This window comes from Dromiciops gliroides, chromosome 5 (assembly GCF_019393635.1).
Source record: "Dromiciops gliroides isolate mDroGli1 chromosome 5, mDroGli1.pri, whole genome shotgun sequence".
NCBI lineage: Eukaryota > Metazoa > Chordata > Mammalia > Microbiotheria > Microbiotheriidae > Dromiciops > Dromiciops gliroides.
Genome location: NC_057865.1, coordinates 203,823,472 through 203,845,897, shown reverse-complemented (window position 1 = coordinate 203,845,897; position 22,426 = coordinate 203,823,472). Strand labels below are relative to the sequence as shown.

Sequence of the window (22,426 nt, the reverse complement as noted above, 5' to 3'; positions counted from 1 at the left end):
CACAGTGGATAGAGGACCGGCCCTGGAATCAGGAGTACCTGAGTTCAAATCTGGCCTCAGACACTTAACACTTACTAGCTGTGTGACCCTGGGCAAGTCACTTAACCCCAATTGCCTCACTAAAAAACAAACAAACAAATAAACAAACAAAAATGATTGGGAAGTGGATTTGGAAATACTCACCTCCATAGCTATTTATTTCTCACTTGTTTTCACACTCCTATCTGCAGTAGAACTAAACTAAAAAGATGACGGGATCACTAGATTATAAGTGAGTGAGGGAAGGAATTGTGTTTTAAGTACATATTTGTATCCCTTGCTCAAGTATAGTTCTCTGAATATAATAAACACCTAATAAATAACTATTGAATTATACTGACTCTTGGAGGTATTATCAGGTATTTCTGTAGGGTAGGGGTCATTGAGGGTTTCTGAAGTGCTAGAGAACAAAGGCATTAGATCAATTATAGGCTGGATGAATATATGTATATATACATATACATATATGGATAGATTTGAAACTAGTTGAACAACTTTATTTAAAGTGTTGATAAAGTGATCAATGTGAACCTGGGGGGCTGATAGTGCCACGACACTGAATGACCCCTAGCAAATTGGGTGGACTCCCTTGTGTCAAACTTAAGGGATGATATGGACAAGAGCTGCAAAGGATGTGCAGACATAGATGGGTTGTGGTATACATAATTGGAAGGACCATCTAAGTGAATTAGATCATGAATCCTTTTGAGTTTGAGTGTGATGAAAAATTTTAGGCACTCTAAACAGATTCACTCCTTGCAGCATACTCTAGGTACTGATATCTTCAGGGGGTAGGGTTTTCCTTCTTATTCCCATTTCCTTGACTTCAGAGGTCTTGCCCACCTTGCTTCCTCCTCATCTTCCAGTCTGTTTGTCATATACAGTTGTCATGAAAGCCACCACCTTGTAGAATGTGTCTAGCATATACTTTTTATTCGGCAGGATTCCCTGGGAGCTCAAGATAATGCTGGAATAAATAGCATATAAATTGACTGTGGTGGAGTGGGGAAGAAGGGACAGGGAGAAAGGGATATTGTTCTAACCCCTGAAGGGGCACAGGCTCTTGAGTGCACAAGCAGGAAGCCAATCTCTCCTCGGCATCACTATTTCTCTTACCTTTGGGCTGCCTATGTTAATAAGCTTGCAGGAGGCCCCAGCTCCTGGTTGCCGTGACAACCACAAGGAGCCAGCCATTAGCGCCATTACGCAGGATGCTCAAGCCCCAGCTGAGATGCAGTGAGGAGTGCAGACAGTGAGAGGAAGACAACCAGGATCTCGCTGCCTTAGCTGTAAGCATCCAAAACATCCAGATGTAGATGCTGGCACAAAGAGGAAAACGGGGAAGGGAACGAGAGAAGAAAGGGTGGGGAAAGCCTGTGATTCCAGGGCTTCTGAAGCTTGTGTGGTGTGGAGTCTGAGCTGGAGGATGGGCAGGACATCAGTTTGACTATGTGCAACAGAAGCAGCACCTTCCCATCAAGGATGGACTGACCCTGGAAGGGGAAGGATTTAGCACATAAGAAGCAAATGTTTGAAGTCCCACTAGGTGAGTAACTTTAAATTTGCCCTTTCCTAGGAAGAAACATCACATGAAATATGGTTCTATCTTGACTAATCCCTTTGTTATGTACTTTATACTGGGAAGCATTTTGTCTTCCTGAAATCCTGCAGTTGTTTTAAGGTATTGTTATTGTCATTCACTACACTTCACACAATAGCACAATGGCTGCAGGCACTGCCTGACACACGCATGAGACAGGTGGATTCGTGGGAACACACACAGCAGTGCATATATAGAGATGTAGCATAGCCTAGAGCCTCTGCATTCCATATGATCAGAGTACCAGGGGACTCAGTTTCCTAGCCTTTTTCATCATTAAGCTTTGTGTTCTTTCTCTATAGTAAAAAAAAAATGGCACTAAGTGATCTAATGGCATGGCAGGTGGAAAAGGTACTGTCAAATAGGCCTTTGATTGTTTTCTCTGGCTAATGAATGGGTTATGTCCTTTTCTATGATCTGAAGTAAGCAAAACCACCCTCTGCGTCTGGAAATGCACAAAAATCTAGTAAATCTTTCTTATTCCAGCAGAGGGCACTAGCATACATGCATATATGTGTGTATAAACACCAAAATGATATATGTAGATGTACAATATGCATACAGAGGCTATCCACAGAGATTGTGGAATGCCCTCTTCAGGATTTTTAACCCCAAAAATGATTTAAATTTATAACTTAGACATGCAGCGGGATGGCCTAAATGACCTCAGGAGAGCACCATCTAGTTTGGGGAGTATATGACTACCATTACTAGATATGTTGAAGATCCCTTATTAGACTAGCACTAATATTTTACATATTCTTTTTTTTTCAAAAGAAGATAAAAGACAACCTTTTTAGAACCAGGTAACTTTTAGAATGTGCTCTGGTCGTATGATCCTGTCAACTGGGATGAAATCTAGGTTGTTATTTTTTTGGTTGTTGGGGTCGTTTTTTTTTTTTCCAGTTGAATTTAATGATAATTCTCTCTTTCAGATAGACAGGCTTTTGGAGAGGACAAGACATAAGTATTTATATTTTCATTAGCACTCAGAGTTTACAGTTATCTTGTGAGCTGCCAAGAATGCTAAAAGAGTTTAAGAATGGGGGTGATGCAGCAGAGAAGGAAGGAACCATCTCCCTAGAAATGGAGGTGGGTAGGTACCACTCAGACCTGATGACCTGAATTCTATGGCAACAGAAGGGGAGAGGTTAAGATTTACACTTCTATGAGTGGGAACACAGGAATCCCGTGAATTTATAGATTATATTTCTCTTAGTACAAACCAAAGTCAATGAGTAACAGGATTACAAAGAAGAGGTGATGATAAAACCTCTTAACATGTATGTTTTATTTTTCCACTACACTAAAAGGATATCATAAATGGAATAGGAAGTCATGTAATCTAATTTTCTTGGAGGTCTTTAAGAATGGATTAGAAACCCATTCCTGGACAATGGTGTGGATTTCATGATTTTTGAAGTGTATTTCCAACGTTTAGATACTACGACTACTTCATGAATGCTCAGTGTAATCCTGTGTTAGGTGGGAGGCAGAAACTGTACAACTGAGCAAATTAGCATGACCTTACAGGTCAAAGAACTAAAAGAAATTAGGTCATGTAAAGAGGAACCAAGACCTTAGGCAAGCAAAGTGAGAGTTTTATCAACACCTGGCAATGTAACCCACACTAGGCTTCCTTGGTTATTGTTGTTGCACTAAGCAAACATTAGTGAACTGGTAAACATATTCATGGCTTAGTTCACTACTCGGAATCCACAGCAAAGAACTTTTATTAATCTTACGTCCAGAGAAACTGAGGCACTTTTCTAAGATGTTATAAGCCAATGATAAAGTCAGTATCAGGGTGACTCAGTAGGAGAAAATAACTTGGAAACAGGGAAGGGATTTTTTCCCCGACTGACAGAATGAAGCCAGATTCAGTCTTGCTACTTCCACCATATTACTCATCTTTGCATTCCCAGGTACTGGCCTCAACAATTCTTACTTTGTGTAGCTGTTTATATACTTGTAGCATTTATAGACAGTTGTGATGACCTCCACCCTACCCTTTAGTCATTCTCTTTTCTAAACTTCACTCATGGGCATGCACATGCAGACACACATATAGAGTGTTTCATCTGTCTAACCTCAGGAAGCAGTGACTCCATTCCCCTCCACCCCACCCCTGGGCTCACCAACTCTTTATGTTTCTCTGTGCCATCTGCCTGGCACATTGGACTATTGATGCCATTCCTTCAAAAGGGAGCATGATTTGTCTCACCTATTTCTTAGCTTCCTTTAGCAGGAGAGGATTCAGCAGCAATTATATTGCACTGGCTTTGTACAAAGTTGGCTTCTAATGCTCAGAAGAGTCAGTTTCTGCATGAGGTAGTGCTGATAGTGATATTTGACTGCCCCTGAAGAGAGAATTGGGATACACATACCAAACCCAACTTCCCTTTGGGTACTGCAGGCCCACCTTTACAAATGGGGCCTGCCAGATTCTCAAAGCCAACTCAAGGCAGGACTTGAGGAAAATTCTGATCCCTGCCCATTGTTCTTTACCTTTAGAAAAAAAAAATGTAATATAGGCTACTCCAAAGGTTACTATGAAAATGTCTGATTGCTCTGTAGGTCTAGAGCCTGGTCTTTTCTATGCATCTTTCATCACTTTTCAATGTCCAGAGTTGAGGGACTATACTTATCTTTGAGAGACATGATTAATAAGAAATGGTTTAAGATATTAAGGTTATGGGAGCAGCTAGGTGGCACTGTGGATAAAGCACTGGCCCTGGATTCAGGAGGACCTGAGTTCAAATCCAGCCTTTTGTGACCCTGGGCAAGTCACTTAACCCTCATTGCCCTGCGAAAAAAAAAGATATTAAGGTTATGAGTCAGGGAATTATCATATTATTTATAATTTAATTTTCTGTCTACATATATTTCCCCCACCCCTCCAGTAGAATGTGAGCTTCTGATCTCTCTCCTGGCCTCCATTCTCTCAATTTCCCAAAGGCTATTGGACATTTCAAATTGTATGTTCTGTAGACATATTAGATTTGAGAGGTTCCAAAACTGAACTCATTATCTTTTCTCCTAAATCCTCCTCTTTTCATAATTTCCCTATTACATCCTGGTGGGGACCCCTGCCATATTCAATCTGTTGCCAGACTTATTTTTTCTACCTTTTTACCATTTCTCATCAGACATCACCACCATCCTCATTATCTCAAACCTAGATTATATTATAGTGGCCTGCTGGTCAACCTCCCAGCCTCAACACTCAACACTCTCTCTCTCTCTCTCTCTCTCTCTCTCTCTCTCTCTCTCTCTCTCTCTCTCTCTCTCTCTCTCTCTCTCCTCTAGTTTATTCACCATTAAACTGTCAAAGCAATCTTCCTAAAATTCAAGTCTATCCATGTTGCTTGCCTATTCAATAAACTCCAGTGGCTTCCTAATTCCTCTTGGCCCCTTCCTACCTTTCCAGACTTCTTACATCCTCCCTCTTTTACATTCCTATACAAGATGCTCTGTGTCCTCACTTCTTAAATTTTCCCTACAAAGAGCTTCTGAGATTATCTCCAATGTCTCCTGTACCTATTTAATTTGTATATTGTCTCCCTTTATTAGATTGTCAGCTCCCCTTTAGGTTAGGGACTTGTTTTTTTCTTCCTTTTTTGGTATCCTCAGAGCCTCACACAGAGCCTGACACATAGTAGAAGCTTAATAAATGCTTGCTGACTTTACTTGGCTTTTTGAGGACAGGTACTGTTCTTTTTCCTTTGCCTTTAGATAAGGTAGCACAGCTAGCACAATGCCTTGAAAAGTATATATAAATGCCCATATACATTTATATGTACATAGTATCCCTTTATAGATGTCCATCAAATTTTTCTTTTTAATTTTTCTTCCAATTACATGTAAAGATATTTTTTTGAGTTCCAATTTTTTCTCCCACCCTTCCTCCCCTCCCCCCTCCCAAGAATAGCAAGCAATTTGATATGGGTTATACATTACAATCATGTTAAACATATTTCCACATTAGTCATCTTGTAAGAGAAGAATCAGAACAAAAGGGGAAAACTGCAAGTAAGAATAAACAAGAACAATAATAAAAAAGCAACAATAAAAGTGAAAATAGTATACTTCAATCTGCATTCAGACTCCATAATTCTTTTTCTGAATATGGAAAGCATTTTCCACCATAAGTCTTTTGGCATTGTCTTGGATCATTGTATTTCTGAGAAGAGTTAAGTCTATTGCAGTTGATCATCACACAGTGTTATTGATACTATGTTATATGTCCATCAAATTGAAGTGAATGGAATATAATCTTAGAGACAGAAGAGACTTCAGTTTATCAAGTTCAATCCTTACCTGGAGGTGAATCCCTTATACAATATCAATGAGAAGTCACCAAGCTCCTGTTGGAGTTTACAAGCTCCCATAATATCCTAGTCTACTTTTTGGACAGCTCTAAGTGTTAAGTGGTTTTTCCTTACATAGAACTAAAATGTCTCTCTGCAACTTCTACCCTCTACTCCTAGTTCTTTTTGGAGACAAGAAAAAACAAATCAAATCCTTTTTTTCACATTACATTCCTGCAGTTACCTCCCAACTGTTGTCTTCCCAACATCTTCTTTTTCCCCTAGGTAAACATCCTCAGTTTCTGCAAGCACTTCCTAATATGGTATGTCCCCTCACCAACCTAGTAACCCTCTAGAAGTACTTCAGCCTGTCTTTGAAAAGAGAAAAACCTTTAAATGAGTTAAATAATTAATATATATTTATTAAGCACCTACTATATGTCAGGCACTATGGTAGGCACAAGGCAAGAAAAAATTTTTAAATGAAGCAACTTCTGTCCTCAATAAGCTTACATTTTAATGGGGGAGACAACATATACATATATAGGTATATACAGAGTATATATGAAATGAATACAAGGTAGTATTAAGGAGGACACCAAGAAGAGGGGGGATCAGGAAAGTTTTCATGTAGAAAGTGGTACTTGAACATAGTCTCTTTTTTTTTTCTTTTTTTTGGTGAGGCAATTGGGGTTAAGTGACTTGCCCAGGGTCACACAGCTAGCAAGTGTCAAATGTCTGAGGCCGGATTTGAACTCAGGTACTCTTGACTCCAGGGCCAGTCCTCTATCCACTGCGCCACCTAGCTGCCCCTAAACATAGTCTCAAAGGAGAGAAAAATGATTCTTAAGGAGCTGAGGTGAAGAAGGAGTGCATTACAGGTATAGGGGGACAGCCAGAACAAAAACAAAGACAGGAGATGGGGTCATATAGGTGAATAACAGGTAATAAGGCCTATTTGGCTGGATTGTAGAGTGTGAGAAGGGAAATTATGTATTATAAAAATAGACATGGGGCAGCTAGGTGGTGTGGTGGATAAAGCACCAGCCCTAGATTCAGGAGGACCTGAGTTCAAATCTGGCTTCAGACACTTGTTAGCTGTGTGACCCTGGATAAATCACTTAACCCTCATTGCCCCGCCCCCCCCAAAAAAGAGTAAACCGATAGTTTGGGGCAGCTAGGTGGCACAGTGGATAGAGCACCGGCCCAGGAGTCAGGAGTACCTGAATTCAAATCTGGCCTCAGACACTTAACACTTACTAGCTGTGTGACCCTGGGCAAGTCACTTAACCCCCATTGCCCCACAAAAAAAAAAAGAGAGAGAGAGAGAAAATAGACAAGTAGTTTGGAAATGCCAGACATCTCTCCCTGTCTACCAGCTGTTTCCCTACTGCCTGTAAACATGTCCATGTCTCCCTTGTCCTCAAACAAATTCCTTCACTTGATTCATCCATCCCTGTTATCTGTAGTCCTATATTTCTTCACCTTTTTGTGGCTAAACTCTGTGAGAAGACCATCTAAAATAGATTTCTTCATTTCCTTTCCGCTCAGTCTCTAAACTCTCATCATTCAGATGAAACTCCTTTCCCCAAAGCCATCTCTTAATGGCCAAATCTAATAGCCTTTTCTCAATCCCCATCTTTTTGACCACTTTTGCAGCTGATAATACTGTCAATCAGTCTCTTCTGCTCCATAATCTCTTCTCACTAGGTTTTCATGACACTGCTCTTCATAGTTTACTTTGCTTGATCCTCATCAAGGCAGTGGATGGAATACTGAGTTGGGAGTCAGGAAGACCCCAGTTCAAATCTGACTTCAGACATGAAGTCTGTCACATTGGGCAAGTCACTTAACCTCTGTTTGCCTGTTTTCTCAACTATAAAATGGGGATAATAATGGCACTCACCTCACAGGGTTGTTGTAGAGATTAAATGAGATATTTGTAAAGCATTTAGCACAGTGTCAGGTACATAGTAGGTGATGAGTTAATGCTTATTCCCTTCTCCCCTTCCCTTTATCCAGGTTATGCCCCCCCCCCCAAATATTAGGTACTCCATCCCAGGGCTCTGTCCTAGGCCTTTTTTTATACTTCTAAAGTCTTTCACTTGATGATCTCATTAGTTCCCATTGATTTAATTATCACCTCTATGCAACATTTGAAATTATACTTATCCAGCCCTAATCTCTCTCTCAGTTTCACATCTCAATCAACATTTATTAAGTACACATTTCCCCCTGTCTTTTGGGCACCTTGATCTGAATCCCATCTTAAACTCAATATGTTTAAAACTGAACTCATCTTTCCCTCCTAACCCTCCCCTTTTCTTAAGTTCCCTATTACTGTCAATGATACCACCAGCCTCCATATCACAACCTAGTGTCATCTTTGACTTTTACACTCTCTCTCCCCCCACTCTCCCCATATCCAATTTGTTGCCAAAGCCTGTCAATTTTACCTTCAGAACATCTCTTACAAATGCTCTGTCTCTCCTTGGACACATTTGTCTACACCCTCATTTCCTCACACCTAGACCATTGTAGTAGCCTTCTTACTTCAATTCTCCATCTGCTCTAGTCCATCCTTCACTCTGTTGTCAAATTGATATTCCTGAAACCCAGATATAATCACAGCAGTAAATTTCAGTGGCTCCCGATGACCTCCAGAACCCAATATAAAATATGTTATTCTTTTAAAACCCTTCATGACCTAGTCCCTTCCTACTTTTTCAGTCTTCTTAAACCTTACTACCCTTCATTTATTCTACCATCTAGTGGCACTGGCTTCCTTGCTGTTTCTCACACTAGGCACTCAATTTTCCAATTCAGCATTTTCACTGGCTGTCTCTTGACTTCTCAGTTAAAGTCCTGTCTTCTGCAAGATGTCTTTCTCACTTTCCTCTTAAATCTAGTGCCTTCCTGCTGTTAATTATATCCAATTTATGCTGCAAATGACTTGGTTGTACATAATTTTTTTTGCTTGTTGTTTCCCCCATTATTAGATTGAAAGCCCCTTGAGGGTTTGTTGGAGTATTTTTGTCTTTCATTCTATCCCCAGAGCTTAGAATAGTGTCTGGCACACAGTAGGCACTTAATAAATGCTTATTGACTAAACCTCTAAGGCATGTGGTATAAAAATTATGTCCATTTTATAGATGAAGGAAACTGATGATTCAATAACAGAAACAGGATGTAAGGAACCCAAAACATGGTAGGAACTTCTTGACCTAAAGTACCATTAAAATCTGTAATATTTTCTATTGAATGTAGCCCAAATGGGTCTGGGTCAGAATCCTTTTTTTCCTGGCTATAAACTGAGATCTCATTTTACACATTTCTAGTATGTTCAGGGCTACTTTCGAACTCATTTATGATAGTTTTCTTACCTATCAAACATCTTCTAGGAAAGCCTGAACCCATCTCTGGAGTAGCATTAGGTAATCATTTCCTTTTGTTATGTTCTCTTAAATTTTATACAGGGACTATAATTTTTAAGTTATAAAAACACTTTTTGGGGACTGTTTCTGCTATTAAAAGAAATATAAAAGGGGCAGCTAGGTGGTGCAGTGGATAAGGCACCAGCCTTGGATTCAGGAGGACCCGAGTTCAAACCCAGCCTCAGACACTTACTAGCTGTGTGACCCTGGGCAAGTCACTTAACCCCCATTGCCCTGAAAAAAGAAAAGAAAAACAAAAAGAAATATAAAAGTAAGCCAAACCTCTTGGGAGAAATGGGATATATATTGGAAGGTTGTTAGTCAGTTGTTCAGTCATGTCTAACCTTTCATGACCCTGTGAACTACAGCATGCCAATACTGTCCATGGGGTTTTCTTGTTAAAGATAACTGAGTGGTTTTCCATTATCTTCTTCAATGGATTAAGGCAAACAGAGGTTAAATGACTTGCCTAAGGCCACACAGCTAGTGTCTGAGGCTGGATTTGAACTCAGGTTTTATTGACTCCAGTCCCTGCATTCTATCCATGAACTCTCTATCTAGCTTCCTCCTAGGGAATAGTTACAAAACACCGAGACAGAAGACCTTGGTTATTCAGTTTTACCTTTTGTTTTGCTGTGCTACTTTGAGAAAGTCACTTGCTATCTTTGGGCCTCCACAAAAGAAGTGCTTTGAAGTGCTATATAAATGCTAGTTACTAATTTTATTATTGTAATAAAAATGACTGCCTTGCTCCCTACTACACAGGGAAATTATGGATTACATGAATATCAATATAAACAAAGGGCATTTTTCCCCCTTTGGGGAAAGAGATAGGGAAAGTCGCTGTTCTCCCCAGAAAGTCACCTGCAAATAATTCAGTCTACCAAAGATTATAATAGTATACTCTGGAAAAAAAATTATAGCTCCTCTGGGTATATTTATAATTGACACTTTCTTGGGATTAGTATTAAACCAGATATACATTATTACACTCTAATACATCAATATATCTGTGATCTCACTGATATGGCATTCTCTCCTTCAGTGGATATCATCTCTCCTGACCTTCTCATCTTGAACAATTCTTGTCCATGAGATACAGATAAAGACTGGATCTGTGATTTCATTGTTATAGGAAGCTCCTATGTGAAGGAACTCCCCTCTACCAATGTAGGTTAGCAGCTTCTCTGTAACTCAGAGTTTTAAGTTTCTCTCCTCATTGAGAGCTTAGTCTTTATTTCCTCACTTGACCACAGCCAGGCAAGAATGAGGATCAGCCTTCATTTTGTAAGGGCACTCCTACTGTGATTTCAAACACGTTAAAATAGAACAAGTAAAGAAAAAGAAAGATCAAATCAGTACCAAAACAAGACTGAGGGTCTCAAGAAGAGAGATTAAAACCCTAGAGTTTATTGCTTGGAGGTACTAGAAGATTAGACAAATTTCATTTGGTCCTTAAGGATCTCATAGCTAGGCAAGCATTCTAGATCTGCTTAACAGTACATTGAAAAAAAAAAATGACCATCCCTCAGTTATTCAAGTATGCTCTGGGCAAACTGTTTGGTGTCATACTTCTCATGTCAGCTTTAATATCAATACTTTTACATTATATAGTAAATAGCAAATATCAGTACTTAAACATTCAACAAATCAACAAATGCAAATGTCTGCAAAAATTATCTCAAAAAGAACTGCTTCTTGGGGAAGCTAGATGGCGCAGTGGTTAAAGCACCGGCCCTGGATTCAGGAGGACTCAGACACTTGACACTTACTAGCTGTGTGACCCTGGGCAAGTCACTTAACCCCCATTGCCTAAAAACAAACAAACAAACAAACAAACAAACAAACAAGAACTGCTTCTGACTTTTAAGGAAACACATTTGCAAAACAAATGCAGAGAGAAAACCAAAAGAGGAAAAAATACTATTTTTTTCTAGTTGAACTAGGGTATGCAATAATGGAAATCCTAGGTAGAGAAGCTCTCTAGTAGGTCCCCCAAAACGCAAAGGCCCCCACAATGTAGTCCAACTAAGCTCTGAGAATCATTCTAAATCCCACTTTCACTTGATTCTCTGGTCCCAGAATAAGTTTACCTCTCCCCCTAAGGATTTAAGGTGGGTCCTTGAGGAGTTGGAGGGGATTCTCTAATGGCATCAGAACAAATCCCCACCTGTATATTTCCCTCCAAGATCATAGTTGCCATCTCCAACAAATCTACTAGAGAGTGTTTGGCAAGGTTCATAGGACCATGTTCTAGATAGCAACTTTGTGACTTGGGGAAGTCCTTTATACTTTCTGGACACCTTTCCCAGTGCTTTGTCCTAAAGTATCTTAGGAAGTCTGTGAGGCAATTATTAATCAAATTCCGTATTTATCATTCTTCCCTTTCCAGAGGATTTAAAATCCTTTTGTAGAAGAAAAAACCTTCAGATTCACCAAGTTTGTGGGGGGAACTTCTTAAGTATCCATGAATAAGAGAAAAGGATTTTCAGAAGCTAGAAACCAGGATTTAACCCTTTGCTACAATGAGCTCTTTATATTTGGGCTCACTTTCCCCAGAATCTAATGTGCTTTTGGAAGAGTTGTATTACAGACCTTAGATGGAATGTTTTATAATAACTGTTTTTATTGTACCACCTTGGTAAATAACCATTTCTGAGAGCTACTGAAGGCTGACTGGCTAAAATGATTCTCAATTTATAGCCTTGAGAGAAAGCATTCTGGGGGAGCTTGATCTGATGGCATTAGAAAATCACCCTAGGTGATGAAGTAGATAAAGCACCAACCCTAGATTCAAGAGGACCTGAGTTCAAATCCGGCCTCAGACACTTGACACTTACTAGCTGTGTGATCATGGGCAAGTCACTTATTGCCCTGAAAAAAAAAATCACCCTTGACTTTTCAAGTGGTACCCCTAAATGTATCTCCCTATCATGGAGTGTGTGGGAAATATATCCTTGCTCCAGGACCCAAGTCTCATATGAGAGACTGAAAGTTGGAATAAAGATCCTCAGAGCTTATGTGGTCTACACTTATAAGGCATTGTTGATAATGGGCAGCAATACATTTGTAACAATCATCCATCTCTCCAAAGCCCTTTCAGTCACCTACAATCTAATTTTTTAAACATTGTAGTGTCCTATGATTCATAGCCATATAGCACCTCCAAAAGAATACTGGTGTTTAAAAGATGGATTTCTGTGTCAAGAACCAGTTTGGTGGGGGCTTCTACAATCAAGGATTACATATTCTCTCGGATTCCCATGACCTTTTAAACCTCTCTAAAGCAGAAATTATGTGCCAAAGATAAAGCAACTTCAGCAGTCTCCATGGCCTAGGATACCCAGGACCCAAAAGGGCGTTTAAAACAACGCTATGAACTGACATTTAATGATCCAGTACTACCTCCCCACCTTCTATGTTACTGCAGTAAGGCTGCACTAGTAGAACCAAGGACCCAGTAGAAAGAAATTTACCTCTAGACCTATGAGTTCAGGTGTCTATGAATAAATATTTCAAAACAATGGAAAATGGTACAACACTTGATGAGATACAACATGCTGTTCCTGAATGGTTTAAAAAAAGAAATGAGAATCATGAGAGTAGAATTTATGGTCTTCACAGCAAAAATAATGTGTATAATAGAAAAGTTGGAATATGAGATGACAAATCTCACCAAAGAAACAAAAGAGAAAACAATTGATTGAAAATATAAATATACTGAAGTAAAGGACAATCTAGAAGAAGAGGAGAAAAAAACACAATACTATTAAAAGAAAATATGTTAACTATGCAAGCAAAACATTCTAATCTAAAAGACAGTATATGTGGAGACAACCTAAGGATCTTAGGTCTTCAAGAAAAACATGATAAGACAAAAAACCTTATCACTGTAATGCAGCAAATAATAGAGAATTACCCAGAACTTCTGAATATAGAAAATGAAATACCAACTGAAAGAATTCACAGATCACCTCCAAGAAAAAACAAACAAAAACTAAGGCTGCAAACTCCAAGGCACATCATGGCTCAATTTAACCATTAATTTCAGAAACAAATATTGCAAGTGATCAGGATAAAGACCTTCAAATATAAAGGAAAGGAAATGTTTAAAAATGCAAGACTATGAGAGGGACTGGAATAATGTGTTCCAAAGAACAATGGAGCTCATGATATAGCCAAGAATGACCTACTATACAAACTTGAGCTTAAACATACGTGAAAAAAGGCTGTTCAATAATAAGGAGGCATTTGAAAAATGTGTAGAAAGAAAACAAGAACTGAGGAGATTATTTGTTTGTTGAACACACCAAACAATAGAAATACAGGAGGAGTGAAGAAAAGCAGCAACATCATGACAGCAGAGAGACCAATAATAAACCTCTTTTTTTTTTTGGCGGGGCAATGAGGGTTAAATTAGTTCCCCAGGGTCACATGACTTGCCCAGGGTCACACAGCTAGTGTCAAATGTCTGAGGCTGGATTTGAACTCAGGTCCTCCTGAATCCAGGACCAGTGCTCTATCCACTGCACCACCTAGCTGCCCCAATAAACTTCTTTCTAAATGTACACAATGAGATGGAGTGAAAGTGGGAGTTCAGTGGAGAGTGAAGAGTAAAAAGGTAGAAAAGGGTCATTGTGGACAAAATCTAGAGATACCCTGCCTAGGTGAAACAATAATTTTTTTTTTGTGGGACTACATTATAACATGAGAGAGTACATGAAAAGGCAGGGGAGAGAGACGGATAATAGAGACAAAGGCTAGCAATGAGGGGAAGGTGATCCCAGTGGTCTCAGAAGAAAAGAACCTATAGGGGAGTATGTGAAGAGGAGGGGAGATTTAAAAGGGGGAGAAGGAAGGAGGACTTGCTTTGGTGGAGGGAGGGTGAAGAGAGATGGTTTGTGAAAAGAGATGGGTACCTTGCATTTGATGTGGTCTAGGGGGATTTGGTGCTTTCAAAATCTACTTGTCTTACTTGGGGAGGCAATTGGCACTTAGGGGAGTGAGAGAAAATGGACTTAGAAAGTAGATTTTGAAGCAAATGGGGGTGGGAGCTAACCATGGCAGACTATAAATCAGTAGAAGCTGCATAATCAGGGATGTGGTAGAGGAGGGGTCCCAACATAGAGCAGTGTCCCCTTTGACAGCTGGAATAATTGACATTACTCTGAAAGTGAGGCACAATGGAAAAGGGGAATCCATGGGACAAGCTCTACAAGGCAGTGGCAGAAGCTACCTAGAGGGGAGAGCCTAGAATGGATACCTTAAAAGTTTATTATTATTATTATTATTACATGAAGAATACAGAGGAAAAGAGAGAGATTCAATAACCATAGGGGTCATGAATCAGAGAACAAGGATCTAAAAGAGACAGAAAAAGAGAATGAATAATAAAGTAAGAGAAATCCTTTTTGGAAAGGGGCACAAAAATGAAATTTTAAAAAGTAACAACTAATGAATAGTACTGTTTGAAGGGGAAGAGAGGAAGGGAGAATCTGCTTGACTAACAGAAGAAAAAAAATGGGGGAAGAATTATATATGAGATAAAAGCAGGAGAGAAAAGGCAACTAATATATAAAACCCCAAAGGGAAAGGAGTAATAAATGAAAGGAGGTAATCAGGGACTAGGGGAAGAAAACCAGCAGGAACAGGGCCTCCTTAAAAAAGATTAAAGTAAAGCAACAGAAAGAACTTAGAATGATGCTTAGAGCAGAAGAGGGGGGAAAATCATAACAAAAAAATTAAAGGCAGATCTAGGAAGACATAAATCTAATTCATAACTTTAAATGTGAATGGACTAAACTCTAATAAAATGAAAAATGACAGATTGGATAAGAAAACAAAACCCTATAATTTTTTGCTTATAAGAAACATTTAAAAAAACAAATACATACACAAAATAAAAATAAGGGGATGAAAAAAATTTGCTTTGCATTGAAGTGAATCCAAAAAAATCAGGAATTGCAATCGTGTTATCCGATAAAACAAAAACAAACATTAAAAAAATGAAAAAGGATAAATAATAAAATTATGTTATTCTGAAAGGAACCATAGGAAACAAACCAACATCAGTAATAAACTGATAAGCTCCAAAAGCCTCAGCATCCAAATTCATAAAGTATTCATTGTCTGAGCTACAAGAATACATAGACAGTAGCACAATAGTGATAAGAGACTTCAATATCCCTTTCTCAGTTTTGGATAAATCTAACAAAAAGATGAACAAAAGGGAAAAGATAGAGTTGAACAAACCAATGAAGAAACTAGAGTCAAATACTTATGATATCTTCTAAATGGGACAGCAAAAGGAAGTACATATTTCTCAGTACCACATGGAACTTTTATAAAAATTGACTATTTACTATGGCACAGAGATATAACAAACAAATATAAGAAGGTAGAAAAAATTAATAAATCATTTATAGACCATAATGCAATAAAAATCATAAACAAATAAAAGTTACACACCCGTATAGAGACATAACAATGAAATCTTAAATAATGGCTGTGTAGAAGAACAAATTGTAGATATGGTACTTATATAAAAGAAAATGACAATGATGAATCAGCATATCAAAATTTCTGGGATGCAGCTATAGCTGTCTTTGGTGGAAAAATCATATCCTTATAATCATATATTTAAAAAATAGAAAAAAGATAAGATTAATGAACTGAATATGCATTTAAAAACATTATAAAACCAATAAATAATCTAAAAATAAGTACAAAAAAGGTGATATTAAAATTTAGAGGGGGGAATAGATAAAGTAGAAATAAAAGCCCCCATAGAAACAATAGAAATATAAATATAAATCAGACTATGTTATGTACAGTTATATGCTAACAAAGAGAACACAAAGTTAATATAGAGGAATACTTTCAAAATTACAAAATGCCTGAACTTGCAGAATACCAGATAGAGATCTTAAATAACCCAATATCAGAAAACAAAGTAATAAATCTGGCTGTAAAGGGGAAAAAAACCGATCCTCATGAATTCACGGGAGAATTCTATCAAAATTTTAAAGAACAGTCAATACCTTTACTTCACAAATTATTCTCAAAAATTGAGAAAGTACCCTACTAGAATCCTTTTATGAGATAAATATAGTCCTAATCCCTAACCCAGGGAAATATAAAACAGAGAAGGAAAACTCTAAGCCAATATAATTAATGAACATTTACTAAAAAAATGTAAATGAAATCATGTCAAACAGACTATAATGATTTATACAAGAAGTCATTTATTATAACCAAATGACATTTCTACCAGAGATGCAAGGATGGTTCAGCATTAGGAAAACAATCAACAAAATTAATCATATTAAAAACCAAAACATCTAAAACCACATGATTATCTCAATAGATTCAGAAAAAGCCTTTGCCAAAGTATAGTATTCTTTTATGCTAGGAACCATACAAACTATAGACATAGATCTTTTTAAAAATATCATTTAAAAGCATCTATCTAAAAGCAAAAGCAAGCATTATATACAATGGGGATAAACTAGAACCTTTTCCAATAAATACAGTAATGAAGCAAGGCTGACTACTCTCCCCACTATTATTTGCTATAGTTCTGAAAATGGCAGTAACAGCAATTAGATAAGAAAAAGAAATTAAAGGCATAAAGACTGTAAAGGGGAACTAAAACTACTCCTCGATGATATGATGATTTACTTAGAAAATTCTATTGAATCAGCAAAGATACTAATTGATAGAATAGCTTCAGCAAAGTTTCCCATTACCAAATAAAACCTAAAAAATCAACTGCATTTCTATACAAGTAACAAAACACAAGAAACAATAATATAAAGTCCCATTCCAATAAGCACAAAATGCATAAAATGTCTATATGCAAAAAACATATAGATTTAATTACAAAGCACTTCTTAAAGAAATAGACAATAATTTAAATAACTGCATGGATATTCAGTGTTCATGGCTAGGCCATGGCAATATAATAAAAATGACAATACTACCAAAATTAATGTACACTTTTAATGTTGTATCAATCAAATGACCAAGGGGATAGGTTATAGAATTTGATAAAAAAAAAACACCAATTCATTTGAAAAAATAAGATCTAGAACACCAAGGGAAATGATGAAAAGAAGGGTCTCAAACTATATTATAAAGCAGCAGCCATCAAAACTATCTGGCTTTGGTCAATAAAATAGATCAATGGAACAAACTAGACAAGGAAGAATCAGAAAAAATAGAATTCAATAACTCAGTGTTTAATAAAGTTTAAAATGTAAATATAGGGGGGAAACTTATTTGATAAAAACTGCTGGGGAAACTGGAAAACTGTTTGGCAGAAATTAGATATAGCTCACTATCTTATATCATATTCCACAATAGATTCTAAAAGGATATACAACTTTAATATTAAAGATCAAACTATAAAAAAAATTAGAAGAGCTTCTCACAGTTACAGATAGGAGATTATTCTTAACTAGACAAGAGACAGAGACAAAAGATAAAATAGATGACTTCGATTACTTGAAACTGCAAAGCTTCTGCACAGACAAAATTAACATATGTAGGATAAGAAGGGAAATGGTCAAATGGGGGGAAAAATCTTTGTATCAAATTTCTCTGACAATTGTATCCAAGCTATATAAATAGTTGATAATCTGTGTTAGACAAGTAGCCATTTCCCAATAGATAAATGGTCAAAGGATATCAACAAACAATTCTCAAAAGAATTGCAAAGTATTCACAACCATATGAATGAATGTTCCAATTCACTAATAATGAGAGAAGTACAAATCAAAACAACACTGAGGTGAAACACCTCACACCCTGCAAATTGGCAAAAATGACCAAAAACGGCAATAGTCAACATAGGTACATTAATACATTGGTATTGCTGTGGTAGAGCTGTGAAATGATATAATCATTCTGGAAAGCAGTTTGGAATTGTACAAATAAAGTGACTAAAGTGTCCATACCCTTTGAACCAAAGACTTCATTTATAAATTTATATCCCAAGGAAGCCATCAATAAGAAGAAAGTCCCCATATACTCCAAAGTATTTATAACAGCACTTTTTGTGATCGCTAAGAATTGGAAACAATAGAAGCTAATCAAAGCAGATGCTCATCAATTGGAGAATGACTAAACAAATTGTGGTACATAAATATAATGGAATATTACTGTGCTGTAAAAAATGATGTGTGTGATAAATACAGAGAAGCATGGAAAGAGCTACCTGAACTGATGCAGAGTGACATAAACAGAGCTAAGCAATTTACACAATAACAACAGCAATATAAATGGAAAGAACAACCATATACTAAAAAAATCAAAAGTAAATCAACACAATTTTAAATATCCAGTAGGATTCAAATGAAAATATGACACTCCCAAACCACTCTGGAGGTAAGAGGTCTATAGATGTTGCATGTTATGCATCTTTCCAGACTTTTTAAATGTATTAATCAATTGTGCTGATTTTTTTCCTCTCTAAAAATACTATTTGTTAAATGGGATGGCTCTCTGGGAGGGGGAAGAAAGATAATAGGGATAACTATGATGATGTAAGAAATAGAAGGTATCAATAAAAATCTTTTTTAAAAGGAGCAGTTGGGCATAATTAAAAATGCTATACAATTTCTCAGATGAAATTCAGGCCACTCTTTTCTTCCTATTCAATTATGGACCCATCTGGTCCATCTACAATGCCTGTCCAAGATAGGTGCACTAATGGACCAACTCACTGAGCTATTTATCACACTGTATGGATAATAGACATTCTTTATCTATTTGATTTTTCCTCTATATCTTGTTAGTCCAATCTTTTTTTTTTTTTTTGGAGTGGTCAGGAATCATATTGAGGAGTCCCTGTGGTATTCTGGCACTTGATCCAATCAGTGCAATGTCATCCACAAATAAGAACATCTGGAGAACTTCATCATTGAGGCATAAAACAATATTGCTCACAGTCTTCCACTTTTCTCCTTTGTAATGTTTTCATATTAAAATACTCTAAACCAGGGTTGTACTTGGGTACTATGGTTCACTGCTTGGCAAAGAGAGCAAGGGTTTATTCATCAAGGTAGTTTGGGGACTCTTTTGCCCTCCTTTTTGTGATAATTGTTTTATATTGTGTATAATTGTAGCTGATGTCTTTTATGAGATATGTGTATGTGTTTGCTTATGCCTACATGTGAACTCTCCATATAAAAGGGCAGCAAAAGAGATTGGGTTGCTAAACACAGGGAAATGCTTGATCAGCTTTCTTTTCACAGAAAAAGGAATTCTTTTATGGGACACCATAAGACATCAAATTTCTGATTTTATGACTGTGGGAACTCATGCAATCTTTTTGTGTAGGTAGGTAGATAAATTCTGGAAAGTTTTGTGAATCTCAGAAAGGTTGTGACTTGCCCATGGTCACAAAATTATAAATATCAGAAACAGGGTTTTGCACATCAAGCTCCTTGATAACAAGACACTGGGCAAATCATTTAACCTCTCTCTGTTTGCCTCAGTTTCCTCATCTGTAAGTTGGTGATAGTAAGAGCACCCACCTCACAGGGTTGTGAGAATGTAGCTTATCAATAACAATACTGCTCTAATCAATGTTATCATTTAGTAGAGTTTGGGGAAATGGGGAAGCCTAGGAATCGATTGAGAGGCAGGAGTGTATAGATCTAAACTTTGGATGTATTCAATTAAAGTACAGAAATCCTTTATTATTTGGAGATTTGGAAGAAAAAAAAAGATTCAGCATGTGATAGATAAGAATTTTCTATAATATCTCTGCTGGCCATTTTTTAAAAATTAGCTTTTTTTCCCTTCTATGTTCATAGAATCAAATATTTGTCATCGTGAAAGCATCCAGTCTAACTTCCATTTTACAGACAAGGAAACTGAAGCCTAGAGAGGTTGTGATATGCCCAAGGGCACATGGATAATCAGTATCAGAGGAAGATTTGAATCCAGGTCACAAGATCATAGATTTATAACTAAAAGTAGTCTTAGAAACCATCTATTCCAACCACCTCATTGTACAGATAAGAAAATGAGGCTTAGAGAGGTTAGGTCAGTCCATCAGATCACTTGGCATATATAATCAGTAAAGCTGGGTTTTTTGTTTTTGTTTTTGTTTTTAGTGAGGCAATTGGGGTTAAGTGACTTGCCCAGGGTCACACAGCTAGTATGTGTTAAGTGTCTGAGGCCAGATTTGAACTCAGGTACTCCTGACTCCAGGGCCAGTGCTCTATCCACTGTGCCATCTAGCTGTCCCAAAGCTGGGTTTTGAAGCCAGGTACACTGACTCCAAATCCAGAAGTCTTGTTCCACTATTTCAGGCTGCTTTAGGCTGAGCCCAGATATTACTGATTCCCTGCTACCAGCAATTAATTTCCCCTTCCCAAGACCTAGCTCTCTATTTCTGTTAAATTCACACTCTAGGATGTAGGAACATTTTAATTTGTTTTGGGTGCAAGATTCAGAAGAAATCCTTAAATATTTTGTATTTTAAGGTGCTGACTGAAAATGTAGTAAGGACCAGAGAGAAAAATTTTGTGCCTGAGGCAAGCACCACAAATCAATCCTAGCCCAAGCAACATGAAAGACACCCTGGGCTGTAGCAGGAGGACACCACTTGAAGGGGAAGAGAAAGTGACCTTGGGACAAGGAGGTGGGGAGGAAGAGTTTATATTTATTAATTATGTGTTAATGACAATTCATATTTATATGGGAATGTAAGATTTATAAAGCATTTTCCTTAAAACAACCCTTTAAGGAAGTAGTGTAAATATCATTATCCTTGCATCCAAGTATCTTTCTTGTTAACCTGGCACTAAGTTCCAGTTGTTCTAAGTTGTTCTAGATCAAGGATACTTAATCTGGGATCCTTGAATTTAAAATATCCTGATAACTATATTTCAATACAATTGGTTTCTTTTGTCATCCTATGAGGCAGTTAGGTAGTGCAGTGGATAGAACCTGGACCTGGACTTAGAAAGATCTGAGTTCAAATCCAACCCCAGATTCTTACTAGCTGTGTGATCATGGGCCAGTCACTTAGGCTCTTTTTGCTTCACATTCCTCATTTGTAAAATGGAGATAATGATAGCATCTACCTTCTAGGATTGTTGTGAGGATCAAATGAGATAATAATTGTAAAGCACTTAACAGTGCCTGGCACATAGGCAATACATAAATCTTAGCTATTATTATTACTACTACTACTACTACTACTACTACTACTTTATGCATTTAAAAGCATTATTCTGAGAAGAGGTCCATGGGCTTTAGCAGACTACCAAAGGCATCTGTGACACTCAAAAAAAGGCTAAGAAGCCCTGTTCTAGATGCTAAAGGAAGCAGCTCTCTAAATCTGATGCCCAAGAACAAAGCCCTGATTGACCCACCCTGAAACTCTTGTTTTAGCTACACTTTCCTATTTAGTTGGATTTGATTCTTATCATCCTTATTTATTGTTAAAGAGAAATTTAATATCTTTAAAATCACTGAGCATTCTCCAAAATACAGTTTAGCCTGTTTTTCTCCTCTTCAATTCTGAATCCAGCTCTATGGACAGCTAGGTGACACAGTGGATAGAACACTGGCCCTGAAGTTGGGAGGACCTGACTTTCCCCATCTCCCCACTGAATGGATGCTGAATTTAGTGTGGACAGCCTGTGGGCATAGCCTATTAAAGCTCAGAACTCTGCAGTTCAAGAGATCACAGGTAACTAGGATTATAGGTCAATACTGCCACTACTCACATTTTACCAGTAGGAGAAATCCTACCAATTGTTAAATGAAATTAGCACTTCTTTCTATCTATTCTGCATAAACTATCTACTCACCCTGGTAACCGGCCAAGTAACTCTTCCCAAGACTGGGTTAGCTTTCCCTTTTCAAGGTGGATGTTTTACTACACAACATCTAGGAAAGTCTCTGACCTTGTTGAAAGGATCAGTCTCTGGAAGTCATGCTCCGCATAGGAATTTTCATTGTTCTTTGCTATAGAAGATGCCAAGGACATACAAAGGACAACAGAACAAAAGCATCAAACAAAT

At 37.5% G+C, this 22,426-nt stretch overlaps 1 protein-coding gene across 11 annotated transcripts in view; it reads left to right on the top strand.

Annotated features, from left to right (window-relative positions):
• Positions 1–1,138: 1,138 nt before the first annotated feature.
• Positions 1,139–22,426, top strand: part of MICAL3 (microtubule associated monooxygenase, calponin and LIM domain containing 3) — a 283,173-nt gene continuing 261,885 nt past the window's right edge. For 8 of the 11 annotated variants that reach the window (XM_043966726.1, XM_043966734.1, XM_043966738.1 and 5 more), the window contains exon 1: positions 1,141–1,585. The gene's annotated coding sequence lies outside the window, so the exon portion shown is untranslated. Of the gene's footprint in view, positions 1,586–22,426 lie in introns of all 11 variants that reach the window. The other 3 variants (XM_043966729.1, XM_043966735.1, XM_043966737.1) reach the window with 2 other exon arrangements.